The sequence below is a fragment of the Felis catus genome, chromosome F2 (genome assembly GCF_018350175.1).
Source record: "Felis catus isolate Fca126 chromosome F2, F.catus_Fca126_mat1.0, whole genome shotgun sequence".
In the NCBI taxonomy this organism is placed as follows: Eukaryota; Metazoa; Chordata; class Mammalia; order Carnivora; family Felidae; genus Felis; species Felis catus.
Genome location: NC_058385.1, coordinates 48888971 through 48916439, shown reverse-complemented (window position 1 = coordinate 48916439; position 27469 = coordinate 48888971). Strand labels below are relative to the sequence as shown.

At 45.5% G+C, this 27469-nt stretch overlaps 1 protein-coding gene across 4 annotated transcripts in view; it reads right to left on the bottom strand.

The window, feature by feature from the left end:
* The window catches only part of BAALC (BAALC binder of MAP3K1 and KLF4), a 107037-nt gene that overhangs the window by 15600 nt on the left and 63968 nt on the right, over positions 1-27469 (bottom strand). The gene's annotated exons all lie outside the window — the stretch shown is intronic.

Sequence of the window (27469 nt, the reverse complement as noted above, 5' to 3'; positions counted from 1 at the left end):
CAGCCAGGTGCCCCTGTATCACCATTTATTCAATCCCCTCTAGTTTGGTTATTTGTTTTCACAATAAATGTTACTGTGGTTGAAATTCCTTGGGGTTAAAGCTTTATTCTTAATTATTTCCTTAGTATAAATCCTACAAGTGGAATTACTGGTTATACAGAGTTTTGTTTTTTTTTTTTTAACTTTAATTCCATCTCAAGACGTTGGACTGAGCATGTGTTCCTTCCGTGACAAATGCCAAGAAATGATAGAGTGAGGTTTAAATAAATAGCCTCATTGAGAAGCAAGAGGGCTACATCGAGGAATTCATGGATGGAGAGTATCTGATTGAAAAGAGAAAAGGTGGTCCAGGAAGCACGAGGGAGAGATACCAGGTGGGAGACAAGAGGCCAGGAGAGGCTCTGTAACAGCCACAGAAAGGCCATCGGCAACCAGCCGAGGCCAGTCAGCGATGACGGAGCAGGCCGTGAGGTGGGATATTGGGATATAATAAGAAATACATATGTGGTCTTTTTCCCCAGTTCCTGGCATCGAGCTCCCAAAACCCTGGTAATCTCCTGCGTGCCAGGGGTGATAGGAGGATCTTTTGTCACAACATTGGGTCTTTGCCCCAGTTCATGACACGGAGCTCCTAGATCCCTTGGAATTCTGTGAGTGACAGGAGGTAGGAGCACCATCTGTTCTAATGAAGCAACTCTTGGAGGTCCCCTTGACAGCTTCAGGATAGGGGCTGCTTGCCAGAAAGATCCAATCTTGACTAGGCGCTCGGAACTCCAAATTGAAACAGCCTACCAAACATTTGGCAAGACAAATACAAAGAAAAACCAACCCAGACAGAGCTGAGTGAAACTTCAAACACCATTATTAACGAGAAAAGCTTCAGAAGAGGGGGAAAAAAAATGAAAAAAACGAAACAAGAATGAGATTAACATTACGCTTTTTTTTTTTTTTGGAAGTTTATTTATTTATTTTGGGAGGGGAGGGGCGGAGAAAGAGGGAGAGAAAGCCTGTTAGTGTGGGGCCTGGTGTGGGGCTCGAACCCACAAACCGCGAGATTACGACCCAAGTAGAAATCAAAAGTTGGATGCTTAGCCAACTGAGCCACCCAGGCGCCCCAACATTAGACTTACTATCAACTACCAGTGGATGTAAGAAAATATAACCGGTGTCTTCAAGATTTCAAAGGATTTGCACATGTTAAAGTCTTTTGTGATGCATTGCCAGATTTACCTCTATGAATTTTTCTCTAATTACCCTACTGCCCTCTGCCAACAGTATATGAAATGGCAATATTACTCAAACCCTCACAAAACACTGAATATTTTCATTCTTTTTTTTTTTCTCATCTTTGCCAACTTAAGAGGCAAAATAAAGTATCTCATTGCTTGGATCCACACTTCTTGATTTAGTAGAGATACCATATTTATTTGTGTGCCTATTGGCTAATTGTGTGTGTGTGTGTGTGTGTGTGTGTGTGTGTGTGTGTGTGTGTTTTAATTGTCAAGTCATTTGCCTATCTTTCTTTTGGGGTGTTAGCCTGGGTTCGCTTTTAATCACACTTAAGGAAAACAGAAAAAAAATCCTTTCCTAGATTGTTGAGAAATTATTTGCCAAGAAGCACACGTCAGAAGCACAGTTTATTTGGTACACAATGAGAGGGAGGGCTGGTTGACTAGGCAGAGCTGATGAGGCCACAGTCCCATCAAACCTGAGGAAGCAGTGATCCAAAGAACACATACGTACATCCACAGGTCACCCACTTGCTCTACCAAAACCTAAGAGGCCCTCAGCTGTGGCCATGGGATAGAAATCAGAATTCGAAACACTGAAAGTCACAATAGAAAATGGTTGCTAGAGTTTCCTGACTGGCAGGCTGTAGAACGAGGGGGCCCTGTGGATGTGTTCCAGATGTGCCGAGAAATGGATTCTTGCCCCAAATCCTTGTGGCCCCTTCCTCCATCAGCTGGCAGCCTATTCCCCTTCTCTTTCCATACCCCCTTCCATCCTATACCAAAAGGGCCTCAGACGCATGCGTATGGACACCCCAGCACACGTATTCAATCTCCATCTCTACTGCTCTCTGTGAACAGCTGCCCCTTGGCCCAGGGGAGTGAATGAATCAGGAGAAGAGGCCCATGAAAACCTGGAAGCAGGCTCGGTGTGATTTGGGCTGGTAATCCCAGAGTCTCAGCACCCATAGAATAATCTAGAACAGAGCTTCTTCGTGTGATCCAGGGACCAAACTGTTGTTACTGGTCTGCTGTGCCTTAAGTATATAAACTGAATGCAAGCATTTAGAAATTTCTGTTGCTGGGAACATCTGACGGTGAACTCGTGTGACTGAACTTCTCTGACTTAATGGCGGATGGACCAGTTCTAGGGCTGTCAGATTCACACGGTGAGTCCCAAGTGGTGTGAGCTATGTATTAGTCATGCACAGTGAGACCACACATTTGTTTGCATTGGACTGGGCGGGGGGGGGGGGGGGGGGAGCAACGGATGCTGAAGAAGGGCTGCGGGCTTTGGAAGGTGTGTCCCCTTGGCCCCTGGATAACTTACCCTGTTATTTAGGAAAGAGTGGGGCCAAGTGGGATGGGGCAGAAAAGGGAACACAAGACCAAGGCAGAGACCCCATCTATCTAAGTCTAGGGTGGAACTGCCTTCAGCTCTTGAGGCTCCTGAGTGGGACTCAAGGCTAGCCAGTACTACCTTGACTGTTTACGACAGTGGGATATACAAATGTTACCATTTTTGGGGGGCCTGGGTGGCTCAGTCAAGCATCCGACTTCGACCCAGGTCATGATCTCATGGTCTGTGGGCTCGAGCCCAGCATCGGGCTCTGTGCTGATAGCTCAGAGCCTGAAGCCTGCTTCGGATTCTGTGTCTCCCTCTTTCTGCCATACCCCTGCTCATGTTCTGTCTCTGTCTCTGTCTCTCTCTGTTTCTCTCTCTCAAAAATAAGCAAACTTAAAAAAATTTTTTTAGGGGCGCCTGGGTGGCGCAGTCGGTTAAGCGTCCGACTTCAGCCAGGTCACGATCTCGCGGTCTGTGAGTTCGAGCCCCGCGTCGGGCTCTGGGCTGATGGCTCAGAGCCTGGAGCCTGTTTCTGATTCTGTGTCTCCCTCTCTCTCTGCCCTTCCCCCGTTCATGCTCTGTCTCTCTCTGTCCCAAAAATAAATAAACGTTAAAAAAAATTAAAAAAAAAATTTTTTTTAAATGTTACCATTTTCTATGTTGTTCATGACCTGGTATCTGGGTTGAGGGTACATAAGAGCATCCATTGAATGCAGTATGGTGCTTCCAGCCTGTGTGGGGATGGCCACCCTCTTATCTAACACCTTCAGGACATGTTCCTGACCCCATACTCCTGGTCAGGCCCCTGTGGGACTTAGAGGCCCTGGAACATGGCTCCCTTCCTTCTCCCCCTGACAATGCAACCCAGTTGCTAACCCAGGAGGAGGAGGTTAAGGCAGAAAAAGGAGGCTGAGGGCACCAGGGGCCAAGAGCAGGTGGTGGAGAACACATCCCAGGGAGGCAGATAGGCGACAGGAAGTGGACCCAAGCATGAGTCAGAGCTCCCAGCCCCTGGCACGAGCTCCACTGTTCTATAGGATTTCACTTACAAACCACAGAATAAAAGATAAAGTTATTACAAATTTCCAGAACGCTGAAGAGCATTAAATCCTAAGCACAGAATCCCTTCTGAGCTCTGCAGACCCTGAAGCCGGTCCTGCCAATACTTAAAGATCAAGGCAGAGCTGCTGTGGCTGAGATACAAACGGCCACTCCTTCCCTCTCAGCAGCTCCCCCACTCCCTGGGCATCTCAGCAGAGGCTCGAAAACCATTCATTTGGTCCAGTGTTTGCAGTTTTTATTGATGGCTGATCAAAAATTAGAACTCCGGTTTCTTAATCCCCAATCCAAGGACTTCCTCATTGATTAAATAGGAATAACAATTCCTACTTCATAGGCTGTTGTAAGGATGAAATAAGATAACATATACAAAGGTTCCCACATGTTTGGCACATACATTGTACTTATTATTATTCATGGTCCAACCCCAGCTGTCTTGTCTCCTCCTGGTGCCCCTCTCCGTTAGCCACATTAATTACATACTTGATTATGAGCCATGCAATTGGCACCTGTTAAGCGCTAAAGGACTGGCCCACTGAGCCTGGTAACTAAGCAGAGAAGCTCTGATGACAAGTAGAAAAACAGGGCGAGGCTTTAGGACTGCATTGCTAATAGTGAGCGGGGATCATCTGCCTGGTGTGGTCAAGATGTCACCGCAGGAATATGGGGCCATTCACTGTTACTTTTGCCTGCAATAAACCGGGTGATTTTGCTGCATGAATTTAATTTAACGTGTATTTTCTAGTTCCAAAAACAACAGAATCAATGTTGGAAAATTTGTAAACTACAGAAAAGCACAAAGGAAGAGTGATTTTTACCCCATCACCCAGAGCTATATCCCCTGTTAACAAGGTGAAACATATCCTTCTGGCAGATGCTATGGGTGCCCACCCAGGTCCACCCACCCGGTCCCTGCATCCATCCCCTAGCTGTGGTGGATGTTGGTGGCTAACGGCTCATGGCTGCCCTCTTCTCCTAAGGCTTGTCCTTGACCGAAGGACCAAGCCCCCTTGACCAAGCCCCCTTACCAGGAGAGGCCTGGCCAGTCATATCAGGTAAATTCCACGGCCAATAATCAACTAAAAGTGTTCGTCAGTGTGTGTGTGGGTACAACGGTCCAGCCCCCTTGCCTCTGAGCTGGACAATTTCTGTCCCTTTGCTCCAAAGCAACCCATTGGATCAGGCTGAGACTCGACTAATCCTGAAACCACATCTCTGCCCAGCTCCTTCCCCTGGCCCATCCTTCTTCTCTTGTTCTCTCCCTCACACGGTTCTCCTTCAAGCAGTGTCTCCAGGAGTCACTTGCATAAAATTCCCATCTCAGGCTCTGCTTCTAGAGAACCTAGGACAGTGGACATGCCCTGCATGCTGGATACATTCCTTCTGCCCTTCCACCCTCACTCTCCCCTCCTCCCCTCCCTGTTCCATGTCCCAGGACACGGTCCTGAATGAACCACATCAACGGGCTCCCTGGCTTCTAGTCCACTGGCTTCTAGTGGGGTTTGCCAATGGGCACCGCTAGCTACTGAGCGGAGGGGGTCTGCAGCAACACACTGAGGTCGGGTGTTTGTTCCCCTAGATGCCCTATGTAGGGTAGCCATGGGTGCACTGTGTCCTTTATTACACTCCTCCACCAGGAAAAGGTACAGAACCAAAAAAAGCCAGAGAGACTGTGCCAGCAGGAGGTTCTTGATGACTTCAGGGAAGGCTAAGAGTGGTGGGAACAGAGGACAGATGGCAAGTTGTTGAGTAGGAAGTTACAGATGCTGCCTCAGTCGGGGTTCTCAGCTACAAGCAACAGAAATGGACTCCAGTGAATTAAAGTAGGAAAGTGCTTCATGTAAATGATCTGAGAGGCTCTCAGACTTTCCGGGAGGGTTGGAGGTTGAGGCCCAGAGGCTATCTATCCAGGCACAACGTCCCACATCTCTCCATGGAGCTTGTCCTACCGAGCCCTATACCCTGGAAACTGGCCTCAGCATTGCTGCCGCACTTATACTAAAAAAAAAATTACTGTTGTTTTTCTGAAATTCAAGTTTAATTGGGTGTCCTGAATTTTATCTGGCAACCCTACTGGGTGCCAAGTGGCCCAAGCAGGGGGACACTGTTGTGAAAGCTGCTACTGTAGTAGACCCTGAGCTGCCCTACTCCATGCCAGCCCTCTCAAGCCTGAAAGATGGGAGAGTGACTCTTATTTTACGGCAAAGGAAACTGAAGCTTAACACAGGTTCTGTATATTTCCAAAGCTTGTGATCTGAGCAAGTATTCACATATCCTTCAAAGAAAACCCCCCAAGTAAGCAATTCTCAAATTTTACTGAGCATGAGACCCACCCGAGGAGTCTGTTAAAATGCAGATCCCTACGTCTAACCTCTAGAAGTTCTGATTCAGTAGGGACCCAGGCATATGCATTTTAACAAGTTCCCTCCACTCTGCCCATTGCCAGTGATGCTGAGACCTGGAGTTCTAAGACTGCACTTTTAGCCTCCTGACGTGGAGATTGATGCTCATGCCAGTCTTGAGGGTTACAAGCAAAATGCCCATCTATATTTCCCCTGTGAGCTCTACAGTAGTCAATTGAGGGACATCTGTGTGCCCCTAGGGTATGTCTTTTTTTTTCACATCCTTCACAAAATTTTCATTCCATCCAGAAGACAAGCCAAATCACCAATTTTGCCAAAAGATGGGAAACAGCTGTGTCCAAAGCTTGCTGACAAATTCCAACCAATGACTTCCCGCCAGTTTCATGCTATTTGAGAAGTGAATCTGGGAGGGAGGCGGCACATAGAAATTAAAATGATAGCTGGAAGCCATGCGGAGAACAGGACCAGGGGCAACTCCTCTTTAACCCAAGTACCTGGCTTTCTTTGGTGAAGGTGATCACAGGGTCCAAAGTCATTGGAATCACCTGCGAGTCATCTTCTCTCGATGACTAAAAACCAAAGCAAGACACTCCTAGTCTATTTGGGAAGAATCTCCTAAAGTCACATCAGATGAAATTCTGGCTCATCAAACACCGCCTGGGCTCAGGCCGTGAACGCATGGCTGATGATAATTTTGTCTGAACTGAGGTATGTATTAAATAAACCGCAACTATCCAGCCACTCAGAATTTGTCTCCTTATTCTTCGAAATGAACCAAAATGGAGAGGTGTTTGTCATTTCTTCAATCTGATGAGTAATTTTTGGGTACACGCTGCGTGTAAGACATTGACATGTGGCTTTTTGTAAGGCTAATACAAGGAAATCCTTTAAAATGATGGGCGACTGTTACATTTATTGTCAACTGATTTTGAACAAGGCTGTCAAGACTATTTAATGGGGAAACAGTTTTATCAACTAGTGTGTGGTGACATCTGGATATCTACATTTGAAAGAACGAAATTGGACACCTACCTCACACCATGTACAAAAGTTATCCCAAAATGAATAAAAAATCTAAATGTAATTGCCAAAACTATAAAACTCTTAAAAGAAAACATAGGCATAAATCTTCATGACTTTGGATTAAGCAACGGTCTCTTAAAAATGATCCCAGAAGCACAAGCAACAATAACAAAAAAAAAAAAAAAAAGATAAATTGGACGTCATAAAATTTAAAACATCTGTGCTTCAATGAAAGCACATCATAAAGAAAGTGAAAAGACAGTTCACAAAACTGGAGGAAAGTTTTGCGAATTTATATCCGATAAGGGACAAATAACCAAATAAAAACACATGTAAAGGATGTGAATAGATATTTCTCCAAAAAAGATATGCAAATGGCCAATAAGCACGTGAAAAGATGTTCAACATCGCCAGCTATCAGGGAAATACAAATCAAAACCATGAGCTACCCCCTCATACCCACTGGAATGGCTATCACAGAAAAAGGCAGATAAAAAGAAGAAAAGAAAAAGAGAAAGGCAGATAATAACAAGTGTTGGCGAAGATGTGGAGAATTTGGAACCTTTAAACACTGCTGGTAAAAGAGTGCAGCCACTTTAGAAATCAGTCTGGTAGCTCCTCCAAAGGCCAGACATATGATCCAGAAATTCCACTCCTAGGTATATACCCAAGAGAAATGAGAACCCACATTTACACAAAGACTTGTAGAAGAGTATTCAAAGCAGCATTATTCATAGTAGCCCCAAGGTAGAAACACCCCAAATATCCAACAACGACAGATGGAAGAATAAAATATGGTATAGACACACAATGGAATATTATTTGGCAATAAACAAAAGAAAATACTAGTAAATGCTACAACACTGATAAACCTTGAAAACATTATGCTAAGTGAAAGAAGCCAGTCATAGGTCACACAGTGTCCTACTCCATTTATATGAATGTCCACAAATAGGTAAATCTCTAGGGAAAAATAGATGAGTGCTTGCCTGGGGCTGGGGTTGTTGGGGGGAAATGAGGAGTGACTATTAACAGACAAAGGGCTTCTTTTTCAGGTGATGAAAATGTTCTAAAATTGTGCACAACTCTGAGAATAGACTCAAAACCATTTAACTGTACGTTTTAAATAGGTCAGTTGTATAATATGTGCATTTTAGCTCGATAAAGCTGTAACTTGAGAAACTGTGAGCAGCACATTTGGGGACATTATATTGACTAAAGAAAATAAAGAAGCACATTTGGATATGAGCAGCAGTGGCCAGGGAGAGCCTGATGGTAAACTTGCAGTCTACAGGGATAACGGCAGTACTAGCCTAACAGTGGCCAAAGGCCACGGGTCCTGACTAGGAGGGTGTCGGACGGCTCCTGTTCCCTGAGATGGGCTGCCAGCCTGTCACATCTGCCCTTGGCCATGGGGATTGATGGTGGAAACGGCTTTCCCCAGTCCCAGCAGCATGCAAGAAGGACGCCTGCTGAGAGCATCAGCTGGAACTGAAAGGCTCCTGAGAAGAAGCAAGGGGAGCCCGTCTGTCCTTGGTGAATTCAGGCCTGAATTCTGTCCCCAAAGAGACGCCCAAGGACGACAAACAAGCTAATGCACTAGGAGGCAGCCAAAAGGAAAGCTCAAAATCTCACTTTCCTTCTCTGCTGGTACTGTCAGAATCCGTCAGTCTAACCTTCCCTTCTCTCCCTTTGATCCCCTCCTCCATCCACTTCTTCCTCATCATAGATCACTTGTTTGTTTCTTTATCCTGTGACTTTGAATAAGCCAGTCATTTGAAAAACATTTGTTCCGTGCCTACTAAGTGCCAGGCACTCTGCCGGAGGCCGGGGTTACACCGGAGGTTAACAGCGTAGTAGGACTGCCGTCTCTCAGCTCCATCTTCCCTCCACCCACCTTCCCTCTCTTCCTGCCTCTGTCAGTCTGTACCAAGTCCTCCAGTTCCTCGCCAGAGAGGATAACGGGAGATGGATGGTAAAGGCTGAATTTCCACTGGAAGGGGGAGAAGGGAAGACGAGAATCTGAACTGGTGTTGACAAAATTATCCGTGGCAGATGGAGGGCAAGACAAGCAAACATTTAGAAGACCATGCATCATATCCATCCACGTGTCTAACTTCCTCTTCCTCTCCCATGCAGCCCAGTCCGGATGCCACCTTCTTAGTCAGGCTGAAACTGCCTGTCCAGGGAACTGTTTACCTGAGCAACCCCAGCCAACCTGAAAAGTGGTGCCCTTGCCATGGAGCACTCTCCTAGGGTGACCAACTGATGGCGGGAAAGAAAGTCCTAGGAGTAGGGTGGAGTCCCAGGAGGCCCCTCCGGTGTCTGGTGCAATCCTTGGCCAAGGCCCTGCCCATCATGGCCCCGTTTCTGTTTGAATGGGAGGCTTACTTTGATCTTTTATTTCTACCCCACTTCCTTATGTGTGCAGGCAAAGCACCTTGCTTGTGGCCTGGCTGCTTTCCACAGTCAGCAGATCTAATCAGTCAGACACTTGAAAACACCCCAGGGTTGCACCCTCACATCGCTCTCAAGGTGCCTGGCCCCACGCTAGAATTCATGGCCTGCCCTTTAGACCCTTTTACGTAGTGAAATGTTTCATTAGAGAAACAGTCTTCCAGTGAAATTTTCCTCCCTGTTTTCTTTTACTCCTTGGTTCATTCACCTTTGGGATGGTTAGCCCTTTAAGGAAGTGTCAGCTTACTTTCTGGTTGTTGTTTTTTTTTAACTGCTTAACACTTTCTGGTTTAGTACAACCAGTTTCTTTAGCAGGCTCTCTTCCAGGCTGGTGGTAGCTGGCACTAAACTGTCCCATTAGGTAGACTTTAGAAATGAGGTGATATATCCTTAACAGATATAAGAAGTATATCTGGGTCAATCAGACTTAGGGGATTTAGCTCAATTGCATTATTTTAATTCTTGAAATTTTAAAGTCTTCCAAAGCAATCAATCAATCCTCTAGCATCTATGAGTGCCTACACTGTGTAGCACAGGGCTGTAATTAGCGGATATAAAACACTTGCCCTATCTGAATTCTTTATGCTTCTATAATTTAATTGGAAACTTAGCAGTTTATTTAAAAATTACTGAGAGGGGCGCCTGGGGGGCTCAGTTGGTTAAGCATCCAACTTCACCCAAGGCCATGATCTCACAGTCTGTGAGTTCGAGCCCCGTGTCGGCCTCTGTGCCGACAGCTCAGAGCCTGGAGCCTGCTTCAGAGTCTGTGTCTCCCTCTCTCGCTGCCCCTTCCCCCCTCACGCTCTGTCTCTCTCTGTCTCTGAAAAATGAATAAACCTTTAAAAAAAATTGTTTTTTTAAATTACTAAGAAGTAGAGCCGTGCAAAATTTAAAAAACAAAATATCATTTCTTACCTATCGGAATGTCAAAAGTCTGATAATATTCGATGTTTAAAGGGTGTGGTTTAATGGGTTCCCTCGTATGTTGCTGGCAGGAGTGCAAATAAAGCTATTTTGGAGGACAATGAGCAGAGTCTATTCAAGTCTAAAATGTGCACACCATTATGACTCCACAATTTTACTCCTCAGTGTCTACTGTAGGAAACCTCTTACCACTGCATGAAGAGGCCTGTTGAAGACATTCTTCATACTGGAACAGTGAAAACTGTAACCGACGTAGCCATTCATCAGATGGGTAATTACTAAATAAACTGTGTTTTACCTATACGACACAATTCCATACAGTTTAAAAGTATGAAGACTTACACAGATAAAAATCCAATATATAACCACTGGAATAAAGCAAACAGAGGGTAAATATGTAAAAATGACAGCTTTTATATAGGGAAAAACTATGTTATATAAGTTATATTTTTTGCACAGGAGTGAGCACGGGCTGGTGCTCAACGGGAGCCTAGAAATGCGAGTCTCATTTCATTTCTTCTATTATCTTCGTGTCAACAACACCCAGTCTTTCCTTTTAAACACTGCCCAAGAATCCTCTCCTCCGTGAGGACTGACCGTGCCTGATTTCAGGCATGTGAGTAATCCCCAAATGATATGTCAGTATCACTTCTGAAATAAGTGATATATTTATTCAAATACAGAGCTACGTCATATTCTGCCTTTTCTCATTCATAATGGCATTGGACCCACCTAGAGTATTTATTTAGCTATTTATTTCTTAGTTATTAGATTACATGTCATCATCAAATATGCTATCAAAAATAGTCATCAAATATATCGGCACTCAAGAACAAGAATGGCACACAAGCATGAACCCATCGCTATGGGCCCATTCTACAAAGAAAGCTCAGCTATTTTGAAATCAAAGGATGCGATGTCTGACTCTCTGTAGGGCAGTCCGACAACTCACCGGGGCATCCTAACAGTGAGTGTGGATGGAACTAATTATACCGGTTGGCTAGAACCTGGGGATTACTCACATGCCTGAAATCAGGCCCGGTCAGTCCTCACGGAGGAGAGGATTCTTGGGCAGTGTTGAAAAGGAAAGACAGGGTGTTGCTGACACGAAGATAATAGAAGAAACGAAATGAGACTCGCATTTCTAGGCTCCCGTGGAGCACCAGCCCGTGCTCAGAGCGGAGGAAATAAAGACAGGAAGACTCCTGAAATGACTGGTTGCTAAGAGCGAGGCACTGGAATTTGGCTCCCAACTCTACTTCACTGTCACGCCAACTGTGTAAGTCAGGGTCATGATCCCTTATTTTTTCAGAAGAGGGCACTGAGGCTCATGGAGGTGAAGTAATCTGCCTGAGGTCCTGCAGCGGGGGTCTGAGCCAGGCTGTCACCCCAGGTCTGTCAGACTCTAAAACCTTTACTTTCAATGCATTTGGGTTTACTCACATAATTAAAAAAAAAAAAAAGAAAACTACAATGAATCATGTTCTCCCTCTTCAGGGCTGGGCATTAAGGAGGTTGAGGAGGAGAAGTATGATATCATCAAAACAAATGAAAGACCTTCTGTTTGTTGTTTTAAAGATAATCCACAGCTCAGAGGTCTTACTCCTCGGGGAGCAGCCGGGCTTGAGAATACTGAGAATCCAACGAACTTGCCGGCAGAATCGAGTGGGTCCCACGGAAGTACAAATGGTGGGAAGGTGAGCGTATTTCATGAAACTACCTGGGTGCATTTTCTACCCCTCAGAACCCTGAAATTGTTGTTCTGCCAGGTGCTCAGCCCTCTGGGTCACCTCCTCCTCCAATGCTCAGAAGCCACTGCTGGGGGCTCGTTCTCTGCATTCAACACCTCCCACTTCAAGGGCGCCACCTGTTGGCCTTGGGCAACCTCCACTCCAGGCAGGGTCACGACTACCTGCCCAAAAAACCAGAGCGCTGCAGACATTCAATGATCCGATCAAGGGGATGAGAGAGGCTGTGAGACAGAGAAGGGACAGTGGCCTGTGGATTCCACAGGGTTTAGATGGAGAAGGAACAGGAAGCAGAGGAGTGGTGTCAGGAACAGAAGGGGAAAGAGAGAGATTTGGAGAGGAGCCGGTGCCTGGTGTGTAAAAAACAAAAATGTCTACGAGTTAGAAGATTTCAAAGAGGTTTTGCCGTACATCAAAAGTAAACTCTTCTCTGGGCGCCTGGGTGTCTCAGTGGGTGAAGCATCTGACATCGGCTCAGGTCTTGGTCTCACGGTCTGTGAGTTCAAGCCCCGCGTCGGGCTCTCTGCTGTCAGCACAGAGCCTCCTTCAGATCCTCTGCCCCCCTCTCCTTCTGCCCCTCTCCTGTGTGTGCTCTCTCTCTCTCTCTCTCAAAAATAAATAAACATTAAAAAATAAATAAACCCTTTCCAAAATCGTGCCATTTGTGACAACATGGATCAAATTGGAGGGCATTATGCTAAATGAAATACACCAGAGAAAGAAAAGGAAAGAAAAGAAAAAGCTGGATCCATAGAGACTAGAAAAGTGGCTGCCAAAAGGAAGGAAGGAAGGAAGGAAGGAAGGAAGGAAGGAAGGAAGGAAAGTAGGAAGGAAGGAAGGAAGGAAGGAAGGAAGGAAGGAAGGAAGGAAGAAAAGAAAAGAAAAGAAAAGAAAAGAAAAGAAAAGAAAAGAAAAGAAAAGAAAAGAAAAGAAAAGAAAAGAAAGAAGGAAGGAAGGAAGGAAGGAAGGAAGGAAGGAAGGAAGGAAGGAAGAAAGAAAGAAAGAAAGAAAGAAAGAAAGAAAGAAAGAAAGAAAGAAAGAAAAGAAAGAAAGAAAAGAAGGAGAGAAAAGAGGTCGCCAGGGCCTGTGGAGTGGGAGAAATAGGATGTGGTTGGTAAAGGACACAGACTTTCAGCTGTAAGGTAAGGTCTGAGGATCTAATGTATAATGTGGTGACTGTAGTTAACAACACTGTGTTGTATAATTAATTGCAATTAGCTAAGACAGCAGAATCTAAGAGTCCTGTCTCTCGCACACAGACAAAAGGTAAATCTTTGAGCTCATGGATGTTCATTAATTCAACGGCAGGAATCCTTTCACAGGGTATGTCAGATCACATTGAACAGTTTAAATATCCTACAATTCTGTCAACTGAATATCTTAACAATTCAATAAAGCTGAAAAAACAAACCCTTTCCCTTGTGATACTTTTTTTTGTGAGACACAAGATTTGAACTTTTTTTTTCTTCATCTACATCTCTACATCCCTGAACCTGACTCCCTTTTGACACTGAACCTCTTGGGGCCCTGAGAATCTGTGAGTTGAATGACTTATTCGTGTTCATTTAACACGTACCCCTGGTGGCTGCTGGCTGGATGTCCAGGAGTGTGCTACAGTGAGGGCAGGCACTGCCTTTGGAGCCAGGCAGGCCTGGGTTCAAATCTCAGCTGTGCCCCTTGCAAGATGTGGGACCTTGGCTGAAGTGACAAAATCATAACATTTACCATTTGTTTGTGGCTACTAAGCAGCAAACTCTCTACTCTGGTCACTCCCACTTCGCAGACTGGGATATTGCCTTAGAGAGAGGCCAACTAACTTGCTCAAAGAGGAACGAGTAGCCACTGGTGGAGCCAGGACTCAAATACTCAGATCTACAGGACGCTAAAGACACCATGTTCCCATCTGCTGCCTCTGTCACTGCCCCACTACTTAGCATCACTAAGCCTCACTTTCCTTGGGTATAGAATGAGAATTCTGACACCTGCATCAAAGAGTGGTGAGCAAAGAACGGAGTAGGTGAGCCTGGCATTGGGTCAGGTTGATTTTACAACTTACCACCCCCAGGCACAGTGAAGTGCAGAGGCTGATTTCAGATCCTTCCTGGAGGGTGAGGCCGGGCACGGGGTGGGTGAAAGAAAATGGAGGAAAGGCATAGGGACAAGAGAACATCATCAAAGATCAACTTGTCACATTAACAATATTGTCCCAGATCTCGTCGAAACGTAGCAACCCCTAATGGGTCCAAGACCCGGAGCTCAGGGGTCCCCCTCCGAAGCCAGTCAAGAGGACAGAAGTGGCACTAAAGTGGAAGTCTTGTGTTGCAGAGCAGACTGCTGTCACCTCGGGCTCTGTTCACTGCATACTGTCGGAGGGCTCCTATGTGACACATGTGACAGAGATAAAAGATAAAGCATACTATTCGCAAGCCCTCACTGTGCCTCACCTTCGCAGAAGGATAGATATTTGGGCTGAACAGAAATGGACAGAGCCAGGTGGAAAACAGACCATAGGGGAGCGGTCTGGGCAGCCATACATATTTCCTGTACCTTTTCCACATGCCAGGCCCTGTTCTAGGGCTGGGAATGCAGCAGTGAAGGAGAAAGACTTTTGTCTTTGTCCTTCGAGTGATATTTGGGATGTGGGGAAGAGAGATGTCCAAGGGGTACTGCTAGTGGCAAAGTATAAAACAGGCCAAAGAGAGGCAGAGGCCAAATCACGAGTGGCTCTGTGCACCTCGTTAAGGAGTTCGGATGGTGTCCAATGGCAATGGCTTTGAACGATGTGTGGGCAATGGCAACCTAGGAACAGTGTGGGTGGTCTGTGTGAAGGGCTCAAGCCTAGAGGCAGGGAGTACGGTGAGAAGAGCCTTGCCTTTGGGGGCCTGCCTCTTTCTAGAGCTTCCCTTGGCCATCTGAATGCATTTTGGGGGGATGATTATCTTCCCAGCTGGACTCACCAAACTGGAAACCACTCTCAGAAGGCTGTGACTGGTAATAATGCCAGTTCAGAAAGATGGCTTTTGCCAAAATACACATCTGACAAGCGCAATGGAGTATTTGGAAAGAAAGAGAGAAAAAAGAGAAAAACAATAGTAAATTAATTAGGATAATCATCTGTAACCACAATCTTGATAAAAAGGTTTTCTGTAACAATTTCTAAAGGACACAGCCAGAAGGAACAGGATTAAGTGGGACAACTTATTTACTATGTAGCTCACTGTATTAATGTTTAAGATGTCAGTAATATCCAAAATCTCTTCTGTAGCAGCCACATAAGACAGAGATGTTGCGGGTTTTCTATAGGAAGCATACATTTAAAAACCCCAAATTGGGGGGGGGGGGGGGCTGGGTGGCTCAGTCGGTTGAGCATCTGGCCTTGGCACAGGTCATGATCTCACGGTCTGTGAGTTTGAGCCCCGCGTCGGGCTCTGTGCTGACAGCTCAGGGCCTGGAGCCTGCTTCGGATTCTGTGTCTCCCTCTCTCTCTGCCCCTCCCCTGCTCATGCTCTGTCTCTCTCTGTCTCAAAAATCAATAAAAACATTAAAAAAAAATTTTTTTTTTTTAATAAAAACCCTTAATGGGCCAATCTGATCTTGTATTTCTGAAATGCAATTACTGGCTCTTAAATCCCTGGTTCCTGTCTCTGCAATTCTCCCTGGATAAAAGCAGGTTTGAGGTTACTTTTTTCTCCTAAGAAGTCAAGTTCAAGCTCCCCACCTTTGACAAGTTCCTGCAAGGTTCTAGGAGTCGGTGCAGTTGGCTTTGCTTTAAATCCTATTACCATTCTTGGTATTTACAGAAGGAGGCGGTTTTTCCAACGAAAATGTTTGGACCACATCATGTACAGAGTCAGTCACCTGTTTGTGTGAGCTGATGCCACCCTAAATGCACAGATTCTATTCTGAAACAGTTTTGCTTAGTTTAGCATCCTAGAGCCAGGGGATGTGAGGCCTGAGAAAAATCAAAATGCCTTCCAGGATTTTCCTCTAAGGCAGTTTTCTTTCAGTGTAAAACAATAGCAAAACTGATTTTTCTTCAGCTTTCCCAGTCAAAACATCTGAATCAGACTTCAGGGGTGTACAAGAAGGTAGCTGGCCCTGTGGCAAAGTTCATGAATCCAGGGCGCCTGGGTGGCTCAGTCGGTTAAGTGTCCACTCTTGGTTTCAGCTCAGGTCATGATCTCACAGTCTGTGAGTTCGAGCCCGGCACTGGGCTCCACGCTGTCAGTACGGAGCCTGCTTGGGATTCTCTCTCTCTCTCTCTCTCTGACCCTCCCCGGCTTGTGCTCTCACTTTCTCTCCCTCTCTCAAAATAAATTAATTAATTAAAAAAAAAAAAAAGTTCATGAATCCAAGGTTCACATAGGGACACCACGGATGCAGTACTGGGACTGGCTTACTCAGGCTCCAGACCACTGGCTCATGGCTTTGTAGCTTCTGTTCAGAGAAGCCAGTACATGGTGGTTCGTGCGTCACTGAGAAGATGGCCACTTACCCACGAATCCTGTTCCCCACTCTCTGTTCTAATGCATTCGTCTCTCAGAGACCAGATCCTTCTTCACTAGCGTGGCCCACATTGGATACCCAGCTCTCTGCTCCCTTCAGTTCACCTCAACCAGTATTTGCTGAACCCCGACACACGCCAGACATTTCACTAGGCTCTGGTGACAGAGGCCTAAGTTACGGTCTTCACCCTGCAGGCACTCACATCTGGTAAGAGTCAGAAACAGAGATCAACGCAGTCCTTACAAACCGATTTATCCTTGTGGTAATCCAGTCTCAGAATGGCATTATGCTGAAGAAAACAATGTTCAACACCGATAAGTTATTGGAAAGTAATCTGTTTTACTTACTACTTGCTCTTCTTAGAGATGAGCTAAGGGAGTTCCACTCACAATTCACTACAACAATTTCTAATATCCCTAGATAAATACCAAATGCGCAATCTGGAACACGAAATTATGGGCATAATGGAAATAAGGTAAAAACTTAAAAGACGTGGAAGATGATGGATTAAAGAGGATGAGACTGGAAGAAGAAAATTGGTGAGGACTACCACACTCTCTGGAGGCAAGAGGTGATGAGGGCCTCAACTTGAACGATGGGGTGGGGGTAGGGAGAACAGGGTGTGTTCAAGAGACAGGGAGAAGAGAGGAATCGATTCAGGCAGAGATGCGGACAGTCCTGCAGACCCAGCTGTGGTCTCATTTTTCCACTTGGAAGTCCCTCCAGTCACTTTAGACTCAATATGTCCAAACTGAACGTATCACCTTCGATCTCGCGTCCCTTCGTGACTCTCTCATCTAGGTCGGTCATGCCACCAATTTTCTAGCCTCTGGCTTTAAAAACACGTAAGTTATTTCCTTTCTCTTCCCCATCCCTACAGTCAAGTCTAGCACTAAGCCCTGTCATCTCTTCCTTTGACACACCTTCCCATAGCTCCTTGCTCTCCACTTACGTTCCCACTGGAGAGGTCCAGCGCACCGCTAGCTTATTACAGTAACGTATGGATGGCCTCCTTGATCCCAGTGTCTCTCCACTGTCTGGCACATCCATGTCATGGCAGGAAGATGAATCTTCCCAAAGCATGGCCGTCTTCCTCACTGCATCAGATCCAGACAACCTCTGCCCAGCACTCAAGAGATTCACCGAATGGGCTCACTGTAATGATCTGGGCTTCGTTCTAATCACATACCTTATCCTCCAGGCAGATGGTGTCCTTTGTGCCCCATAAGTGCCAGGCTCAAACCCACCTTGTGTTACTGCTCAGGATGACCTCCTACCCACAATGTTCTTCCTCCTTCCTTTACCTTTCCAACCTGGTGAGGGGCAACACTGATCAGTGTTGGCTCTACGACCTAGTCATCTGCAGTCAACATCACACAATGTAGCACTAAATGATTCCTTGCTTGTCCCAAGTGCCCCGGTTTTCTCTCCCCAGCAAGGCTATTCGTTTATTCAGAAACAAAATCTATTACTCTGCCTAGCTACTTCTACTAACCTGGGAAGGAGAAAGACCTCCAGGGAGGTTGGCATTTTGGTTTCTGCTCTCATTTACATTATATTATTCTCAAATGGAGTGTGAGAAATATAACAGTAATTTTTGATCAATTCTTATAATTTGCTCTCTAATTCATTTTTAATTATTACATGATATACTTACTTTTAAACATTTATTCATTTTTGAGAGAGAAAGAGAGAGAGAGACAGCGTGTGGGGGGGAGGGGCAGAGAGAAAGAGGGAGACGCAGAATCTGAAGCAGGCTCCAGGCTCTGAGCTGTCAGCACAGAGCCTGACGAAGGGCTCCAACCCACCAACCGTGAGATCCTGACCTGAGCCGAAGTCAAACGCTTATTAACCGACTGAGCCATCCAGGTGCCCCGATTAAATGGTATATTTAAAGTGAAACGATAATGCACGTTCAAGTTTTACAACCTCTTGGTAAACATGAACATCACCATCTCTACAAACTGTAGTGAATATATTCCTTTTCTTTTTCATCAGAGATTTTAATGTTACTAAAAACGGACAAAAGGCAGTTTCTGTTTATGGAGACCCCACCATATGTCAGGCACTGAATTAGGTGCCTCACTCTACTCTCCTGAGTTGGGTACAAAGAGTTTTTTTTTTCTTAAAAGTTGGTTTTTATTTAAAAATTATGCTTAAAAATAGTACTTGGATTTGAAGTTGAAGAAATGCACTTTGAAGTCTAATGGAAATTAAAAGTACTTAATTGCCACATTTTTGACTTTGCAAAGAAAATAATGAAACATTGTTTTAGAAAGTTGCCTATTGAAATAAAGCTGTGAGATTTCACAAGCAGTTTTAGGGAAAATCTAAAACATGAATAAATCAAGAAATAGAGAAATATAAATACTCATCACAGTTGAATGTATCTTGGCATAGTCTCAAGAAAAAATCAAAGTGTTTATAAATTTCATGTACTGAAGGTTGAAGAAGGGAAAAATACACCAAATTATGGGGCTTTAAAAACCATAACTGGAGGAACATACAGGTAACATAAGGTTCCTTTAGAGCTCCCTACACCTTGCTAGCCCCAGCTCCCTCTGCCGCGCATTCCAATTTGCTTAAACATAACATTATCAATCCTTTCTCATTTTAAGAGGCTCTGTTCTTTCTTAAAGAGTCTTTTCCTGGGGCACCTGGGTGGCTTAGTCAGTGAAGCGGTTAAGCATTAAACTTCGGCTCAGGTCGTGATCTCGCAGTTTGTGAGTTCAAGCCCCAAGTCAGGCTCTGTGCCTGGACAGCTCTGAGCCTGGAGCCTCCCTTGAATTCTGTGTCTCCCTCTCTCTCTGCCCCTCCCTTGCTTGTGCTCTCTCTTTCTGCCTCAAAAATAAATAAAATATTAAAAAAAAGAGAGAGAGAGAGAGAGAGAGTCTTTTCCTGATCTCTCTAATAACCAATCCCACAGCTCGTTTGATAGACCCTAAGATGCTAAACCCCATGTAGTGGGCTTGCTCCACACCATTGGGTATCTTTTTTTCAGTAACTCCATCTTCCCACTTTCAGACCTGGTGGTCTGGGTTGAAGCATGTGACCAACAGCAAAACCAATCACCACACTGTATTCTCAGGGGTCTGGTGATTGTTTGGGGACATCGCATGACCCCAGTCACTAACTCTCAAGACCTTTGCAGGCGTTCTTGTAGAGAGTCTGTCTCTTTCCCAGTGGACTTGGGTCTAGACGCTGTGTGGTGGGTCTGTGGCAGTGGTCTGACCGCTGCAAGGAGAGGCCCTTTCCAAGAATGGAGCCCACACAGCAGAAGGGGTTTGAGAGAAGGAGAGGGAGACATGGGGTTCCAGGCACCAGGTGAGCCTTGAACCCAGCCTCACCCCAAACCAATACGGTCCCTTGTTTTTGTTTAGGGTTTTGTTTTGGTGGATGTTGATTTATTACTTGCCAGCAAAAGTCCTAACTGACACAGAGAGTAAACCACAAGCTATCCCTCAGCCATGCACGTGCAAGTTCTGCAGCACCTGGGCATCAACTCGCAAAAAATCCTCTCCTTTGAGCTTAAGCTGGAATCCGCACTGGAGTTCTGTCACAGCAGGACCAACTGGTGGGAACTTGCAGCATATTTGCATTAGGGCCCAAGGAGCCTCCGGAAAATAACTTGCCCTAAGGCAAGAGGAGCCAGGCCCAGCAGGCCTTCCCCTGTAGAAAGGGCCAAGCTTCAAGGTTGGAAGGGAGGAACAATGTTAAAGAGAATCAATGCTTGTCTCTGGGACTGTCTGCTGGCCACAACCCACCCCAGGGAGAGAATGTGGGCCATGAGCAAAAATTCAGAAAGCTGCTTTTCAAAAAAATTATCTAAGACACAGGGTACAAGCAACGCTACTTGGGGCACCTTCTGGAATTATAGCATAACACAAAATGGGAAGCAAAGTTTTCTTTTCTTCTTTATAACTACTTATTCTGAATATCCCGACCCTAGAACAGGGTTTCTCAACTCAGCACTACGGATTTGGGAGGGACGGATCATTCTTTGCCATAGGGGACTGTCCTGAGCATTGGGGGGTGTTTGGCAGAGCCCGTGATCTCGACCCACTAGATGCCAATAGCACCTGCCCCCCAGTTGTGATAACCCAAAATGTCTCCCCACCTTGCCAAATGTCCCGTAGGGAGCAAAGCTGCCCCGTTGAGAGGGACTGCTTTAGCATATTAGTGGTTGTGGCACTAAGAGGGGACTTTAGTGCCCACTGGAAGTGGCAGTGATGTCCAGCCACAAAGATAAATGCGCCTCAAAGATATGCCAGTGCCCTGGGTGTGGGGAAGGGGAGGGAGGAGGGACAGTGAGGAAGGAGGCAGTCTCCAAAGCAGAAAGTCAAAAAACAAAAAAGCAAAGAGAGAACCCCCTGGTAGCTGGCTGGTCTTATTTGTGACATCTAGTAGGTGCCCTTCCATAAAGGGAAGCAGGAAGGGACTCTGGGACATTCGCTCAGTGGACAGAGATCATGGGTACTGTTATTTGGTGGGCCCTGGGGTGGGGGTGGGGAATCACAGATGAATGAGTCTTGGCCCCTGGGCTGAGGGAGCTTGACTTCTTCTCCAATCTCATTGAACAAACATTTAAATTGTGTGCAAATATAGAACTGGGCGTGTGGGCTACAGTGAAGACAAATGCAGTAAAGAAAAGAGGTCTCATACAAAAAAAAAGAAAAAAAAAAGGCAGGAAAAAAAAAAGAAATGGAAAATGGGCCCCATTCTGCAGGCATGTACTAAATGGGTAAGGAGGTGAATTAGTGAATCCAAGGTTCCCATGGAGTCCACTGCCCCAGTGCTTTGTATTTCAAGTTCAAAGCCCTTAGCACATTTGTGACTATTTTATTAATGACTTTGGTTAATGTTTGTCTCCAGTGTAACAGGATAAGCCCTGTGACGGTAAGGACTGTGTCTGACTTTCTTCTCCATTGCATTGCTCTTAGCACTAGCACTTAGAAGATACTCTGAAACAGCGTGTATCTTAAATTCCAAATAACACATTTTTGTTTCTGAAGTTATGGTATATTTAAAAATTGATGTGCATATTTAGTCTTAGTGCTTTTCCCTCTTTAAAAGCCGTTATTGAAATGATCTCACAACCAACAGAGTTCTTAGAATTGCGGAAGGGTGTTTTCTAGCTAACTAAACAATGCAGGCATGGAGTGATGCTTAAACTACCCCTGGTCTCCTCTCCTCCCCTTAGAGATGAGGGATGGGTTTCCATTCTAGTTGTAGTGAACAAGAAAACTCATGGATTGAAATGCCCCGTCATTCAGCCATTTCTAAGAAAGATACTGCCATAGATGTATTTGGGAAGGCAAAAGAAACAAACACAAATTCAAGGCAGGTGCACCTAAAAGAGACCTCTCAGTGAGCACATATGAAACCTATGGAATTGCAGCACCTAAGCACTCCCTGGAGGTAAGACATCTTCCATACAAATGCAGCTGACCCTTCCAGAACAGAACCCCAGCAGGGATAGGGTGTACACCTGGCCCTTGATGGAGGCTGTGCTGGTCTGTCCTCCCAAGCCACCTAGGAGACTACAATGCAGGCCAGCTGGGTGGGAAGAGGTTGGCATAAAGTGTAATGCTTTAGGGGAAAAGACAGTCTTCGATAAATGGTTTTGGTAAAGCTGGAAATTCACATGCTAAAGAATGACACTGGACCCCTGTCTACCACCACTCACACACATTAACTCGAAATGGATCGAGGACTTCAGTGTAAGACCTGAAACCATGAACTCCTGCGAGAAAACATAAGGGAGAAGCTCCTTGCCGTGAATCTTGGCAATGGATTTTTAGACTTGTCACCCAAAGCACAAGCAATAAAAGCAAAAACAAGTAACTGAGACTACATCATGCTAAAAGGCTTCTGCACAGCAAAGGAAGACATCAACACAATGAAAAGGCATACTATGGAAAATGAGAAAAAATACTTGCTAATCATGTATCTGATAAGGGGCTAATATCCGAAGTATATAAGGAACTCCTACAATTCAATAGCAGTAAAAAAAAATTTTTTTTAAATAGGCAAAGGACCTAAATAGACATTTTCCCAAAGAAGACATACAGATGGCCGACAGGTACGGGAAAGGATGTTCAACATCACTCATTATCAGGGAAATGCAAATCAAAACCACAAAGAGATATCACTTCACACCTTTTGGAATGGCTATCATCAGAAAGGTAAGAGATAACAAGTATTGGCAATGATGTAGAAAAAAGGGAACCCTGGGGCCCTCTCGGTGGGAATGTAAATTGGTGCAGCCACTACAGAGAATGGTATGGAGGTTCCTCAAACAATCAGGGGCGCCTGGGTGGCTCAGTCATTAAGCAACCGATTTTGGCTCAGGTCATGATCTCAGGGCTCTTGAGTTTGAGCCAGAGTCGGGCTCTGTGTTGATAGCACGGAGCCTGGGGCCTGCTTCAAATTCCCGGTCTCTGTCTCTCTCTGCCTCTCCCCTGCTCACTCGCTCTCTCTCCCAAAGATACACATTAAAAAAAAATTTTTTTTTAATTAAAACCAGAGCTACCATATGATCCAGCAATTCCACTTCTGCGTAGGTATTTGAAGGAATGGAAATCACGATCTTGAAGAGTTATCTGCACCCCTTGTTCATTATAGCATTATTTACAATAGCCAGACACAGAAACAACCTAAGTGTCCATCGATGGATGAATGGATAAAGAAGATATGGTACATATACACACAATGGAATAGTAGCCACGAAAAGAAAGAAATCTTACCATTTTCAATAACATGGATGAATCCTGAGAGCATTATGTTAAATAAGTTACATAAAGACAAATACTGTATGATCTCACCTATATGTGGAATCTAAAAAAAAAAAAAAAAAAAAAAAAAAAAAGGAACTCACAGAACCAGGGGGGGTGGGGGTGAATGTGGTCAAACTTCCAGTATAAGATGAGTAAGTTCTGAGGACCTAAGGTACAGCTTGGTGACTACACATCACGATAGATACTATCTTGCACACTTGAAATTTACTAAAAGAGTAGACCATAAATGTTCTCAACACAAAGAGGATAACTATATGAGGTGCTGGAGGTGTGAACTAATCTTACTGTGGTAATCATTCTGCAATAGATATGTATGTTAAACATAATGTTTTACACCTTAAACTTACACAGTGGTGTATGAATTCTATCTCAATAAAGCTGGGGAAAAAAATAAATTATGGTGTTTTATTAGTAACACTGAGGTCAAACCCTTAGGTTCAAAAGTGCCTTTCAGACACACTGTTAATCTTTTTCATAAATGCATTAGAACGCATCAATATACTTACTGTACTTAATATACTAGTATAATGGATTATGTCTCCTCAAAATCCGAATGTTTTAGAACTAATCCCCAGGATCTCAGAATGTGACCTGATGTGGAGACCGTTGCAGATGAAAGCAGTTAACTCGGTGAAGACGAGATCATTAGGGTGAACCCTATTTCAGGACAACTGGTGTCCTTTATTAAAAAAGGGTCTGGACCCAGACGCACGCACATAGGGAGAAACGATATGAAGGCAGAGATTGGGGTGATGCTGCTGCAAACTAAAAAGCCCTAAAGGTTGTCAGCAAACCACCAGAGCTAGGAGAGAGGCATGGAACAGGCTCTCCCTCACAGCCCATGGAAGGAATCAACCCTGTCGATACCATGATCTCGGACATCCAGCCTCCAGAACTGGGAGGGAACAAATTCCTGTTGCTTTAAGCTCCCCACTCTGTGGCACTTCATTAGAGCAGCCCCAGAAACTAATGCACTTAGTAGCCAAAGGCAACAGACTAGCAGGAATCAGCAGTGGTGGCGGTGACTGAATCCTTTCTTGGTCCGTCCCTCCGATCCCCCCAGATCACACACTGAGGCGTCTCTGGCCACGGCCTATTGGCATCATATCCCTCTGAGGCCTGGAGCACAGCCCCATGTGTTGCTCTCCAACACCAGTGTCTTTTTATTATTTTTTTAAATGTTTATTTTTAAGAGAGACAGACAGACAGAGCATGGGGGGGGGGGGGGGGGGCAGAGAGAGCGTGACCCAGAATCGGAAGCAGGCTCCAGGCTCTGAGCTGTCAGCACAGAGCCCGATGCGGGGCTCGAACTCACAAAGTGTGAGATCACGACCTGAGCCAAAGTCAGAAGCTCAATGGACTGAGCCACCCAGGCTCCCCAAGCATCAGTGTCTTTTATTCTAGGGAGGGAGGAAGCCAACATCAGAGTAGGAAAGTATGGATAAGCGTTAGACTGTGATAAGTGAGGTATGTGTGTGAAAACTTTAGGGTAACCACAAGAAGAGAAAGAGAATGTGAAATTTCCAAACTAGATCTGGGAGAAAACGTCAGAAATGAGGAAAAAAACAGAAAAAAAAGGGAAAGCAGTAGAAAAGCTGGGAGGAGAAAGCTCAGAGAATTCCATCCTTGCATCTCTCAGCAGAAGCGCAGAGATGCAGGGCCCCCTGAGTGCGGGGAGCGGAGGCCCGCAGGCACAGGCACTGAGGCCTCACCGTGGTTAAGGAGAAGGAACGAGAGAAGAGGCCAGCAGAGACAGAGTTACGTGATTGACTTGCAGTCACCAGGGCCGGCGAGGTTTAAAATCCTGGTTTTGTGGGAGAGCTGATCAGCTAGAACAGTAAATCAGGCCCACGGCTGGGCGGTGAGTACAGAATCCGAGAACAGATACAGAGGTTTTGAGACTGTTCCACCCGGGCTTGGGCATGGTGAAGCCAAGGACAGAAAAACAGTTCTACTCCCTGACACCTGTGACCTCCCTTTACAGAGGACTGGATGAGACGCGGAGACATTCTTGTAACTCAGATCTTGCCCTGATCGTACTCCACAGGTACCCCTGCATCAGGCAAGTTACAAACCCGCTGAGTAAACGACCGCTCTCTGGGCTTTAGTCCAGATGGGTCTCCTGAGCCTGCACCCTGATGGCCCTCAGTTTCTGTCGGATGAGTCACTGCATCTGGTTGCTGTCCTCACCTATTTTAAGTTGATTCTCCTTGGCTTCAAGTGCAGAAGGTGACTTCTTACTGTTTTTGTCCATCTGCCTCACACACACACACACACACACACACACACACACACACACACACACGCATGTGTTCACATACGTTTGGAAGCCTCTGGGCCTACTGGGGGGAGGGGGGGGCGGGGAGCCGAGGGTAACAGAAGGCAGCATGGATTGGAGTACATACAGACAGAATTCCACAGTAGCCAGCCATGGACTTTGGATAAGTCACTAAACCTCTCTGAGCCAGCATTTTCTCACTTATAAATGAGGGACTGAATGTTGGGAGATTAAATGAGAATCTATAAAGCACCCAGGTTACTGTCTGACACGTAGTAGGCACTTGATAAATGGTGACCTCTTCCTCCACAGGTCTGTTTGACCACAGCTCTGACTAGGGACATGGCATGATATGCAGAATAATGCCCCGACTGCTGCAATCCCCTCTTCCCACTCTGCACCAAAGTCTACTCTTAATCCCCAGAACCCGTGAATATATTAGGTTACTTGGCAAAGGGGAATTAAGATTGCATGTGGAATTAAGGTTGGTAATCCAATTAAGGGAGTTATTTTAAACTGACCCCTGGGTGGCTCAGTCAGGTAAGCGTCCGCCTTCAGCTCAGGTCGTGATCTCATAGCTCATGAGTTCGAGCCCTGCATCGGGTCTGTGCTGACAGCTCAGATCCTGGAGTCTGCTTCGGATTCTGTGTCTCCCTCTCTCTCTCTGCCCCTCCCCTACTCGTTCTCTGTCTCTCTCTCAAAAAAATAAATAAATAAATAAACGTTAAAAAAATTTTAATAAATAAAATTTAAAAAATTAAATAGACTATCCTCAATTATCCAGGTGGGTCCAGGGTAATCCCAAGAGTCCCTAAGAGTGGAAGAGGAAGGCAGAAGAGTGAGAAGTAAAGGGCAATGTGGCTATGAAAGAGAGACACAGAGAGGTGCAATGTCACAGGCTTTGAGGATGGAGGAAAAGGCCATAAACCAAGAAATGTGGACAGCCTCTGGAAGTTGGGCAGGACAAGAAATTAATTCTCCCCAGAGCATCCAGGGAGGAGCATAGCCCTGCCCACACCTTAGCCCAGGGAGGAGTCAGGCTTCTCAACTATGCAACTGGAAGAGAATAAAGGGTGTTGTTTAGTCCGCTACATTTGTGGTGAGTTACTGTTACCACAGTAACAGGAAACTAATACACCCGGCATCATGGGAGTTTTCCCGACCTGCTTTGCAAACCTCGGTATTCCAATGACAACCATGACTTCTGTGCCTGGGACCATTCTGGGTGATTAGATGCCTCCATAGTTGGGCAATATGGAGTCGGGGTAGTGAGGCTGTATGGTTGCTCATCCCAACCTCTGTGTTGGAAAAGAACAGCTAGCAATTCTGTGGCAGCCATACTGAAGCCTACATCTCCACCACATGCCTGGTGACCCGTGGGCCAGGGCAGCTCTCGCCAGGTATGATCACCTGGTCCTTGTATCACTGTCCACTGCCTCCTCCCCAGATTCACATTTCAGTCCAACTAGAGAACACTGATTTTCTGATGGCAAGTGTGTGCTCTTAGAAGCCCAGGAGGCCCACATCATGATCACCAGCTGAGCCTCTGTATTCCTCTTTACACCACAGAATGAGGTAGAGGACGAGAAAAGCCCCACGCGCAAAACAGTGGCTGAAGCAGGCACAGGCACTTTGCCTAGTTCGCCTCAAAGGGGAGTATAAACCATCAGACATTCTAGCATTTCGTGGATCTAAACAATAGCATATCGGGGAGGGAGCCGACTGGAGCCTCACAAGATA